This window comes from Bactrocera dorsalis, chromosome 5 (genome assembly GCF_023373825.1).
Source record: "Bactrocera dorsalis isolate Fly_Bdor chromosome 5, ASM2337382v1, whole genome shotgun sequence".
NCBI classification, from domain to species: domain Eukaryota; kingdom Metazoa; phylum Arthropoda; class Insecta; order Diptera; family Tephritidae; genus Bactrocera; species Bactrocera dorsalis.
The window spans coordinates 4,144,079-4,156,900 of NC_064307.1; the positions used below are offsets into that span (position 1 = coordinate 4,144,079).

Below are 12,822 nucleotides of genomic sequence, written 5' to 3' on the forward strand. Positions count from 1 at the left end.
GGGTAAATGTCAAAAGTACAGAAACAAAGAGAAAATACTGAAGAGGTAAAGAATTAAGCAAAAGTGTACAATACGAGATCATAACATAACTTGCTGCTCCAATTATAATTGTGTTTTCAGAAGAAAAAAAAATCGAGCATCCTAGAGTTTATTGAAGATATTTTCTAATAAAAGCTTGACAACCATTGTGCGCAGTAAATTTTCCAGCAAACGCAGGAAGAAACAATAAATAATTATACATTCAGAATTCCGTGGTAAGTGGTCACATGCAGCAAATTATTTGATTTACTTGGTGTTTTCTAGTTCTCTTACAAACTTATTAATGAAATGAACATTAAATTGAGAACTTTGCAAAACGGGCGTTAAATTTTTCATAACTACGAGCATAACTAAAGTTGCTGTGAAGAAAATGTTGTCCAAGAAAACCAGTAATCGAATCTCGAATTAGGTCACTATGTCAAGCTGGTGGCGTAAGTCGGCGTGATTGTTGTTTTTGCTAACGTTCTTCTTTGCCTTGTTTCGTCTACCATCTACGTAGAAGTTATTGTTGTTTTCTTGGTAAAATGTGTAAAAGTTGCGTTGATAGTTCTGTATTTGGTTTCCAGGATATGTATAATATCATAGCTGTGGTAAAGATTTGAATATTCATATTTAATATGACATGAAGGAGAATTGCATTTCATTTCATTAATATAACAATTGTATAGAAGAGAAATTGATTCCGAGTAAGCTCGAATCGGTTTCGGTTGTATTAATAATTTGCGATTTCGTTTTTTATGCAATTCATCTTATACCGGCGGTTTTCAAGCCAAGTGCCGGCATTCTAATTTATTACTTGAGTAGTAAAAATGGGGAATGATACATTTTGGTTACAAAGCCACTAACGGAATTAAAGTTTCATACCTATAGGGAATCTGGTAACGTTTGTTATTCCGACAATATTAATCTGACTAATCTGATGCAGTTAATTTTTATATTAAGTTATTTTGCACCCTAGGTAACGATATGTACATACATAACTTGTGGTATCTTAATTGATGGAGTTCTTTCTTCTATACAATCGTTTGTATGTAGATAATTTGGATGCATTTACGCCTGGATATGGGTCGTGAAGCATTTTTTATATTAACTATAAAACTAGTTACTTAAAAAATATTTAATACGGTAAAATTCTGAAATACTTTTTTACAACTTGCCTGATCTTAACCTTTTAATAATAGTAGAAACTTATTCTTATTTTCCTGTATAAATGAAAAATGTCATTTAAATTTGCACATTTTCGCACACACACATACAAGCATATGTGTATGATAGCATCAGAAGTGTTCCTTTGAAATGTTGATGGAGCAATTCAAATACACATGATACAGGTTTGTATAAAGTTAGTTGATAACCAGCTCACGAACCGCCGAGTAAATTGTCAACCAGACACGCGAACTGTCCAATCTCTATTCCGTGTCATTAGGTTGGTAGTTTACTGGATTACTGTGCTAAGAGATCGAAGAGAAACAGTAATTTTTCGCTATTTTAAGTGGGAGGATTTGATATTGGTGATGCAATGATGGAATGGATGTCCAAAGAGCGCTGTTAAAGAGAGTACTTGTAACCGGGAGTACGGACTAGTTACATGGATGTGTTTTTATGTTGGTTTTAATTCTGATACTTTTTTCTGTAGAGACTCCATTTGTATACATACATACATATGTAAGTTTACATTTTGGCGTAGAGCTTTGAAGATGTTAGGAGAAGCTTGCATGTATTGGCGGAAACTGTGCAAAATATATGCATGCTATGTATAAGTATACTATGTAGTATGAGAAAGTGAGCGAAAGGGAAATTTTTACTTTTAGCTGCGAAAGCTATTAAAAATAAAGAAATCCGATATGCACTTGAATATAAGAACTTTTGCTTAAAGGGTTCTTTGTTTGTTAATTAGCAGTGGCAAAATGCTGATCGAAGTTTTTATATAATTATTTAATAAATATTATTAAATTCAAAATGTTTTGTGATATTCTGGAGACTCTGCGTTTCTTAAAATATCAAGTTTTTTTACTTTGTAGTGAGACTAGTCTTTAATTTGAATAGGTCTAATACGCATGTTTCAATACCGTCTTACGAACTTTTTATATCAGATTTCGAAATTTAAAAATAAAAGTACCGACTCCTCATAACTTCAGAACTACTTCATCTCTCCTTTTGAAAATTTGAATGTTATTTCTGTAATAATTTTGGAAGTAACACCGGAGAGTTATTTGCAAACCTACTGATTTATCTTAAAATATTTTCGAATTGATGTTAGCAAAAAAATCATTCAAAGTGGTTCAAAAACGATAAATTAAACCCCGTTAAAGAATCTTCTTGCATATTGTAATTTTTGATATGTATGGAAAAGAACTATTGGCCTCAGTGCAATCTTCACACTAGTTCTATGTAATTTTCCACACCATATCTATTTATTAGTTTCGACTGCGTTGGAAAAGTTGTCCATTATACATTGTACATATACTTCTTGGAATTAATAAATATTTAACACCACCATAACAGTATGCATTACTGTGTGTACTCTATCTTACGGAGCTTTGAAACCAGCTACGTAAACCTTTAGGTCTCATGGTTACCAGTTAAACTTGTGTAGTAAATATTCTACATGGATATCCGAACTTGTCCTAAATTTTCTTGAAAAGTATCTAGTATATGTGATACGAACATATTCATACGCACTTGTGTATTTGTATGTGCTATGTAATAATACACACATATATATTTGGTGTTTTTTCAGATTTGCTGTTTTCACTCTATTTAATGGCTTTAAATATGTATTAAAGTATTTATGTTTATATGTATTGTATTTCAGGCCTTAGTTCGAGTGTGAATGTTGGATTATTCGATTACTTCAAACTTAAACTACATACACATACATATGTATATATTTTGAAAATAGTTTTAACACATCGGCCAAAAATACATATATTTAATATGGCAAATACACACATTTTAATATATATAATCTTATATACAACGCACAGGCTATTATTGCACATGCTTTAAGTAAAAAGATAATAAAACTTTTAGTTTATTAAGTCAACTCTCAGCTCACATCATGCCTATGCACTACTTATATACATAGGAGTGTGTCTACACACGTGTATGCAACGCTTAGCAGCCACACTTATTTACAACTCTCTCATGATTATTCAATGTTTTCCTGCCGGTGAGATTGAATTGGTGAGCAGCAACGAATTTGATATTAGGTTAACAAAGCGTCTACGTAGTGCTACTCTAGAAGCTAACTAATGTGAAACACATGTTTCCACATACATACATACATATGTACAATATATCTAGCGCTGTATATTAGTATATTAACTCAAAAATATAAACGTACGTGTGCAGGCTCTTTTGAAATACGCTAACCGAGTTTTGAAAAGCCAGTAAAAGAGCATTCGCATCGAGCAGAGTGGCTGCATGCGGCGTACTACACTTGACTTTTATTGTTTTCGTTCACATCAACCCGTTGGGTACTCCAGTTGGGACTACATGCGCACACATACATACATACATACATGCCAGCTTCAGTTTTTATTATTCATATTCTAGCTCATTTGCATTGCCATCTCCGTATCACAATGAAAAGTGAATTTATATTGCTATCACTGGGTCAGGGGTTGCTCATACACACATACGTACATATATACAACACACATTGAGGTTTGGAAATATATACACAGACGTATGTACAAATGCTTGTAGGCGTATTGTCATACCCACAAGGCCAGTAGAAAATCATTTTTTGTATATTTTTATAAAGTAAGCATGCATGTATGTAGATATGTATGTATGTGTGCTTATATGTAGGCATTTAAGGTAATATTCATTTATACATACCATACTGCCAATGTTTTCAATTATTATTTTCATGCAAAAACAAAACTTTGGCATTTCGGTTTGCGCCTCCCACACTGATAGGTAGTTTATCCCAGCTTTTGGCTTGCGGAAAAGCGTACAAACAATCGCGCATACACACATCAATACCATACAAATATACATACTTTCAGACATTGCGACACCCATATATTATAGCTAACAAAGCCGCCTATACGACCAGAGACTTGCCGAGATTGTGAGATACGCGTATTATGAGTTTGTTCTCCCACTATGTAGTAGCCAGAAAATTGTCGTGAAAATGAGTAGCGCGCTGCTCCAATGTACACATGTGTGTGCGCATGTAGGTACGAGTTGGATTTTCGGCGAGAGCAAACCACAAAAAATGTTGTTCTTTACCGTGAGCAATATTGTTTGAGAATTGCCTTTCTTGCTTGACGCTCTGCACCGCTATTCGACACAGGAGCATTAAGTCAAACAAGCAAGCGTGCACACAAGTGTACATGTGAAAGCTAGAAATAGAAATTTTCGCTGTCTGTTAACTGCCTCAACGCCGTCAGCTCTCACGGCAGGTTAGTTCGCTTGGTTGCTGGCTGCGTATATGCTCTCACCCGATTGAGTCGTTGTTCTACTGTCGATTGCAACACTTCTGTGCCAGTTTGTTGTTAGTTATTATTTTGCCTTAGCTTTAGTAGCCAAAAGTAATATATACAAAATATATAAAAAATATACAAAATACCAAATAAAAAGTGAAATAAGAAAAGTACGGAAATACAGAATGTGGCAAAGAAAATCACATTTATTACATACGATTATTTTTTGTTTTGCAATTCAACAGTCAAATTGTGACCGTTAAAAATAACAATAACAACAAGCAAATCACAATCGAAAAGAAATATATTGAATTGTTGTAAGAATCGTATAGGTTTTGCGCGAATTGTGTCAAATTTCAAAAAAAAATCCGTTCCTTGTATATTGTGTATGTGACAGCACAGTGTGCTAATGGGATTTTGTGTATACTGATTAGTAGTGTATATCAAGAGGACAAGAGCGGGCCTACGTATAGACATGTGCATGCGAGGGAGGAGTTTTGGCAGGATGAAATGTACATACATACCTATATTGCGTGCCAAAGGAGAATGTATCCTTCAGCTTTTTTCTTTTTTTTTTTTGCAAGACCGCATAATAACTATCCAGCCCTGCAAAAGCGCAATTGTGCCATACAACTTTCAAAGTAAATACCTTGTTTGCTTTTGACGCGTTGTTTTAATAGTTTCCCCTAAAGAAGCAAGTTATGAAATTCATTTGACGAAATTTCACATGCTATGCAAATTGAAAACCTCGTTTTTTCTGCCTCCTTTTTGCATACTCATACACAAGTAGATACAAATTCTGTTGGGCGTCTGCGCCAAGGCGTACTTGATTGTCAATACTTGGCAATTCCCATAGATGAACTTAGTATATGGCTCATACATACATACACATATATAAATATATGCTCATATTAGGGCAAATGTATCTGCAATTGCAACTGCACCTTTTTATGGACGTCGCAAGCACCTGGAGCAAGTGCATCCCCATATTATTCTTGCCTACTTACCGAGACTCTATTACGCTGTTGTTATTGTTGTTATTGCATTCTTTAAATGACAAATACTCGAAATAATGAAAATCATTAAAATAATCAAATATTTCTGTTCCATGCACCATCTACAATAATAATAAACACGAACTTAAAAATTGAAATTGAATTGGAGCAGCAAGGCGCTCCGCTTTTATAACGAAACAAAGTGAGATTCAGTGGTTTCGTCCGTTTCGCGTGTGTGACTCTGTGCTTTTAGCCAAGTGTTTGGTCTGGTCACCAGGCGATCGACGTCTATCTTACGGATACATTTCACAAGGTACTATAAAATGTTTGCAATTTAGGACACACACGCATATACATATATATATAGTATGTATGTACATAATATAATATATATTTATATGTGAGTAAACATGCATTAGTGCATTTCATTTCCATTTCACATAAATATCTAAATTTTTTCGCTATACTTTAAAGAAAAACCTTGCTTCTACATACATACGCACATAATTATATATCAAGGCATGATACATACATACATGCATATGCATACATGCACTACACGTATAATAAAGTACAAAAAGGTAACAAAACGAAATGCATTAAATACGTGTACTAAAGTACAAATCTACATACAGACACAAGCATGAAAAAATGCTCGGCCAACGATCGCTCGAACCCCATCGATCGTCACATGTGTGAAATGCGCTTCAGTTCTAAGCATGTGTGTGTGTTTTTGTGCATTTAAATGCACATCGTGAGTCTTGAAGATCTGTCCGTGGGGTGTACGTGTGAAGTATGTACTAAAGTTTTATAAATAAATTGCCATTTTCGAGATAATTCATTTTTTATGTTCATTGCATTCAAAAAAGCATCCACTGAGTGAGTTAGCGTGTTCGCAATGTGGTTGTGGCGACATATAGGAAGCAACAATTGCGTACACTTGTACTAATAATTTTATTTTTCATATTGGAGATTGGTATCCTCTCAATGCATCCTTATTTTTTAGTAAAATAAAAATTTCAAGCTTAAAAAGTGATTATCTATCTGCATTCAGCCTCACTTTCGATATGTGAGGCTTTAACGGTGCTCCTTATTTCTGTTAAACGATTTGTGGCGCTTTTTTGCATTGCTGATTTCACATTTGCTGCTTTATTGTAAACGGTAGCCAGTATATGTTAATCATGCATCTAATAAAGAAAGTTTTTATTATCATTTCCACGTGGATTCTAGATTTCAGTTAAAATTCGAAGTCTTATCTAACACGCTCTCGAATACTCCTATTGCACTCTTAAAAGCCTGAATAATTGTTAATAATTACAATTATTGATTATTTTACGGGTTCGCAACAAAGAGTATTTTCTGGATATTATTGAATTAAAATTTAAAGAGCTTATTTCTAAAATGTAAATCTCTAAAATTTCAAATATGCATACATATACATATGTATCTAAGATTCCCTGCATTACATAAAGACATTATATCCACTTGTGATTTTCAGTTTATTTTAAATATATAGAATGTACATACTTATATCTGAAAATATTGTTTTAAATTTTGAAGTAGGTTCGACAAATATGTTAGTTTCGGAGATATGAGCGTATTTATACATGTATGAATTTTTTAACTACTGTAATGAGCTCCTAAAACTTATAACTTGCGTTTCTCGCAACACTGTTTTGATAGTCGGTAAGGTAAATTTTTCTAAAACGGCAGTCCGATCAGCTTAAAGATTACACACAGTTTTCTCGGTAAGTCAAGACTTTCGGGAATATTTTACCACGGCAAAAAGTATAGGAAAAGTTTTTGCTTTAATCGTGATAATACACATTACGGATTACAGTTAAAACACACCCTGTATTATATATAACTTTTCCGAATCTCCATGCAGTTGTATTGAAAAGTACAGCAAAATCTTGTTTAGTGAATTTATATCATAACATATGTATACTATACATACCCCTGCATACAACACATACAACACATACATATAAACAACATTATAAACTCTTATTTACTGTACACTGCTTAAAATGGGTTTCTAACTTTCCCTACCGAACGATTTCTACATTTCGGTTGGACATATCCGAAAGTATATTAGATGGCTTACAATGTGCTTTGGTACAAAACCAGCGGGGCATCCTTCGAAACGTGCTTTTATATTGATTATCATCCCTTTGCTTGACTATACTGTAATATCGGTCAGCCTGGAAACTACCGTAACAAAAGTTGATGAGGATAAACAACTAAGAATAATATGATTTAGTAGCAGTCGTGCAAAAATTGGAATAGAACCTCGCAGGACCCCTTTAAACCTCATGTAATTACTTATCAGCATTTTATATTTTCAAGATTGTTTTCAAAAAGCCATAATTTACTATATCTTCTCATATTGATATGTGTTTATGTAAATCTTAATATTATATATATTTAGTCTATTTAAACAATTTTACGCCAAATCGTATAGATTACAATTTCCCGAACAAAATTTCGTTTTGTAATCAAGTAATTTTATATAAAAGTACTCCATAAAATGAAATAAGTACTGATAACAAAACTAATGTGCTCATTTTACAACTGCTACCATTAACAAAATAGAAGAGAAACTTTCGTATGATTTACTCACGAGTCCTTGTAGCTTGTTATCATGGCCAAACGGCTTTGAGCGACTCGCGCTCTTTATGTCCTAGTAGTGTGGTACTAGTCGCATTTTCTGAAGAGAATTTAGCTGCAAACTCTCTTATTTCCTTCATAACTTGCGCTTACTCTTAACAAGAGGAGTTCTAAGAGCACTTAGTGAAAACTTGAATTAATTGTTTTTTTTTTTTGTAGTTATCCAAAAAAGTGCGGTATATAGGAGGAATACTTGCGCGATTGTGTGTGTGCATTACCTAATCGAATAAAGGGTGTATTCTCGCACATAGCATGCTATAAAATTCAAGCAAACCGCTAATAGGACACTGGATTCCTTCATTATTAATATACTCGGAGGTTTGACATTGTCTGCAAGGGCCAACAATGTTGGAATGGCCTTTTTTGCCTCGGTTTGTATTTGAAACCTCAACTCCACTTCGCGGTCGCCTGACTGTAGGCAACGTTTTTTTTTTTATGTGTGTGTATGCGTTTTTCAAGAGCGTGCTCAACCGTAAACTAAAAGCAAAAGTTACCGATATTAAGGTTAATGCTGAATGAAGTTGGCGGTAATAACTACCATAAAATTCATTTTAAATAAAAATCGTTTGAAAGACAATTTGCAAAAAAAGCAACAAATCACGTTAACCATGGCAAAAATACCCTTCACAAATAAAAAATTAAATAACTTGATTTTGATCGGTCAGTTTGTATGGCATATTTAAGTAATTTCTTCGGAGTTTGTACCACTGACTTGGACAATAATAATATTGCCAAATAATAAAGCTTTATAATACATGTGAAGACTTGATTTTGATCGATGAGTTTGTATGGCACTATACGTTAAAATGGTCCAAAATCGGCAGTCCCGACAAATAAGCAGCTTCTCGGGGAGAAAAGAGTGTGTGCAACATTTCCGCTCGATATCAAATTGTAGGTTCTCCGACATTGCTTTTTGGGTGTTACAAACTTCGTGAGAAACTTAATATACCCAGGGTGTATATAGTTCACCATAGTCAAAATAATAGGAACATAAACCCGTGTGTCTTTCAATGCATAATAAATTCACTTTTATTCATATTTTGAAGGAAAGTTTGTTACATTTTTTTTATTTTTTCACTTAAATAAAATAAATAAAAACATTAGTAATAATAAAATTGAAATAGGAACTTAATATAAAATATGTACATCAGATATCTGTGACTATAAACAAAACTTTCTAGGTTCAGTTTTCTGTATCCTTTCTGTACTTCTTTTATCAGTATCTTGTATGTCCGCCGTATTTTTGTGAATCGAGAAATAAACATTTTCTCGTTATTCTGCCAGGTAAATTAGCTTGTAATTGTTGGGAAGATATTATCTATGAAATCACTCTTGAAGACATAAATGCGTCCTTTTTAGCGATACATGACAATACGGTTGTCTGTTGTTATTGATGAATTTGTTGGTCGACCGTGCGTTTTGACATTCCTTTTAATCTTTAGAGCATTCTGTACGAAATACAAATAAAACCCTAAATTTTTTTGCGATATTTCAAAGAACGATTTTCTTTTAGTCAGTAATTCAATGCTTATTTTTACATATCTATAAAATATTTACAAGTGAAAGAAGGTACCATTTGCTGAAAATCTTAGAAAATTAAAAATATATTTATAATTTTTTGACCACTTAAAAAAGGAATTTCAACAATAAATTGCAACGCTTGCTTCAATGAGGGGATTTGCCATTTTCTCTTCACTCTAAAAATATTGTCATATCGAATTTATTCAAACCGACCTAGATTTGCATTCTCATTATTTTGACCATGTGTATCTTATCGGACTGTTGTGGTGCTATGCTTCCTTAACTTGACTTGGAGTCAAGTCCAAACTGACCTTCACACACCACAAAAATCAAAAATATTAGGTATTATTCAATAATAGATATGGATTTTGACGAAATGGCATGAATCACAATAGAAGGAATTATAAATATTAGTGGTTAATGAAAAATAATTCTTTTCGACCTTAGTTTATTTTTCTTTCTGACTAATTGTGGTTAATTCATGTGTAAATCAAATTTTATGCCCGCCAAGTTTCACATCTTCCGGTGCACATACTTACATTGGTTCTATATCATGCCATTTGAAAATGTTTTTGGTAAACTGAGTTAGTGAGTTTTGAGGTCCTATGTTCCACCTAGGAACTACGGGAAAATATATATATATATAGTTAGTTTAGGACTAATTCGCTGGTTCTCAATCTATTTCAATATTTTAATATGCCGACGACTTACGAAGTGGCCATTTTCACCCACACTTCAACACACGTACTGAATTGCTGTAAATTGTGAACTCATTTAAGGAATCGCAGCTATGTTACCGCAGATGTGAGGATTAACTGAACCACATTTGATTCGTTTTGCAACTGTTTTGAGACAGTTACAAAATTTGTAGTGCGGAACTAGAACTAACGGTTGTTACATCTCTTTTTACTGCAGTATTCGAATATTTCAAAGTGAAGATTTTAAAAATTCGTCATCGAAAATATAGAAACAACACGTAAAAAAGCGCTAAGTTCGGGTATAACCGAACATTTCATGCTCTCGCAATTTGAAAGGATTAAAGCCAGGCAAGAACCAAGTTTCATCAAGTCTCAATTTTTGTTTAAGTTACAGTTTGCACGGACGAACGAACAGACAGACAGTCACCCGGATTTGAACTTGCCCCACCATCCTAATCATTTATATGTATATACATATACATATATATTTTATATCTACATGTATCTCGCTTAATTTTAGGTGATACGTACAACCGTTAGTTGAACAAAAATATTGTACCTTGTAGTAACGTGTTGCAAGAGTATAAAAAAATATTTGGTTAATTCAAAAACTTCTATGTGGATCAACTATTTTAGATTGACTACATAAAATAGTTGTGTGTATACATATGTATGTGTAGTATGAATGTGTATACATCAAATAACGGCAGTAATATACATATGAACTAAGTAACCTTATTTGGCTCGATGCGGCTATTTCTGAAGAATGGAGTGCAATTATTGTTCAGAGCATTTTTCCACGGTTCAATGATTCTATATACAAGTACTTTACGGTTTGTTTTCATTTCGATTGGAGTTACGGCTATTTAGTTTCAAAAACGTACATACAGCAATGTGCTTTTCATTCTAGATATACTATATGTATGTATATGTATATTTTCTGATCATTGAATATATCTAGTATCTAGAGCTGCATACATATGTACATATATAGACGTACCGATGCATAAGTTGCGTAAATATATTCGTACATTTGTTTATGATCATTATGGCCGCTGAAATTTCACGATTTTCACTTTCATATAGAAAATTACAAGCCCAATCGGCGACACGCATGAAAGGAGCTCGTTAAAAAATATTCACCGAAGCCCAGAATTCAATGTTTTTGTCTATATACCTATATATAAAAGCTTATGTACATATATATTTATGTATTTTTATGGTGTGTAGAATAGAATAGAAGAAAGAGACATCTATGTTTTGTTATTGTGCAATAGCAGAATGTTTTGGTTTTCAGTTTTTGTAGAATCGCCAAAGGTGAATTTTTAGAATGCAGACTGTCTCATACGGTTTGTAAGTGTATTGGGCATGTTTCAAGCAACACATACTAAAAATCACTCGCAACCGTATATAAAACTTTTAAATATGTACATATGTATATTTATACATAAACACAAAAGCGTACGTAGTTGTGTACAAGCGATGTCTTGCGACGTATTTTCTTCCGACCATATGTCGCAGCAAGCCAAAAATAGCCTATTGGAATATATACTCGTGCACCGAATTTTCCTTCCAAATAATGGCGAAGTGAGAAGTGAGAATCGGTGTACAAGAATAATTTCATCCGACGATTTTGATTAGCTCGATTGTCCTTAGTTATTATATTATTGTTTACTGAGTAATTTTGAAAACAATTTACATACATACATACATCGTCATTCGTGGAGGTGATCACATTTGCAGATCTGTGGTTGACTAAACAATGGTCACGCTGCATTTAAACAAGCCAAATATATGTACATATGTATGTATCATATATAGTTGTTTAACGAATTAATTTTTAATAATTGTCGTTATTGTCACTTCTGTTGACGTTTAGCAAACTAAAATTGCTAAAAACTTTTTGGGGAAGTTGCAGATGACCTAAATGTTTATAAAACAAAATATGTTTATCAAGTTTAGGCCACGTTTGTCAGTAGTGAATGAGTGCTCTGCTAGAACAAATAATTTCCACGAGATTAGTATTTTGAATACTTCGAGGTCTAACTATTTATTTCCTCTTGATGTAACCATGCCACATGCTAATATGGCTGACAACATTCCTTAAAAAATTTCGAGGATTGATGCTGAGTTGACAGTCCTTGGCTGGGTAAAAATCCGTGTCTATTCTGGTTGCGGAACAGACACGATTGTTGTGGGAACGGACGAGGGTTCTGAATGAGATTAGTCGAAATTATGAGGCTAAACATTTTACTGATAAATATGTTATTTATTTATTTCATGTAAAAAACTTAAAAATTGATGTAAGTACCTCTCAATTATAATTCAGTTGATCTTCTATTTTTTTAATTGTATATTTTTTCGTGTATAGTAGATTTTTGTATATTTGTAGATGGGAATGTACCTAGACCGGCAAATCATTAGCGTTTTCTGTCACTATGTCCCCTGTTGGCGTGTGAGAAT

General features: G+C 33.3%; 1 protein-coding gene across 8 annotated transcripts in view; it reads left to right on the forward strand.

The window, feature by feature from the left end:
* Window positions 1-47: 47 nt before the first annotated feature.
* The window catches only part of LOC105232639 (protein boule), a 35,467-nt gene continuing 22,692 nt past the window's right edge, over window positions 48-12,822 (forward strand). For 4 of the 8 annotated variants that reach the window (XM_011214409.4, XM_011214405.4, XM_011214410.4 and 1 more), the window contains exons 1-2: window positions 4,485-4,645; window positions 5,643-5,783. The gene's annotated coding sequence lies outside the window, so the exon portion shown is untranslated. Of the gene's footprint in view, window positions 255-4,406; window positions 4,646-5,642; window positions 5,784-12,822 lie in introns of those variants that run through there. The other 4 variants (XM_011214407.4, XM_019992537.3, XM_029552992.2 and 1 more) reach the window with 4 other exon arrangements.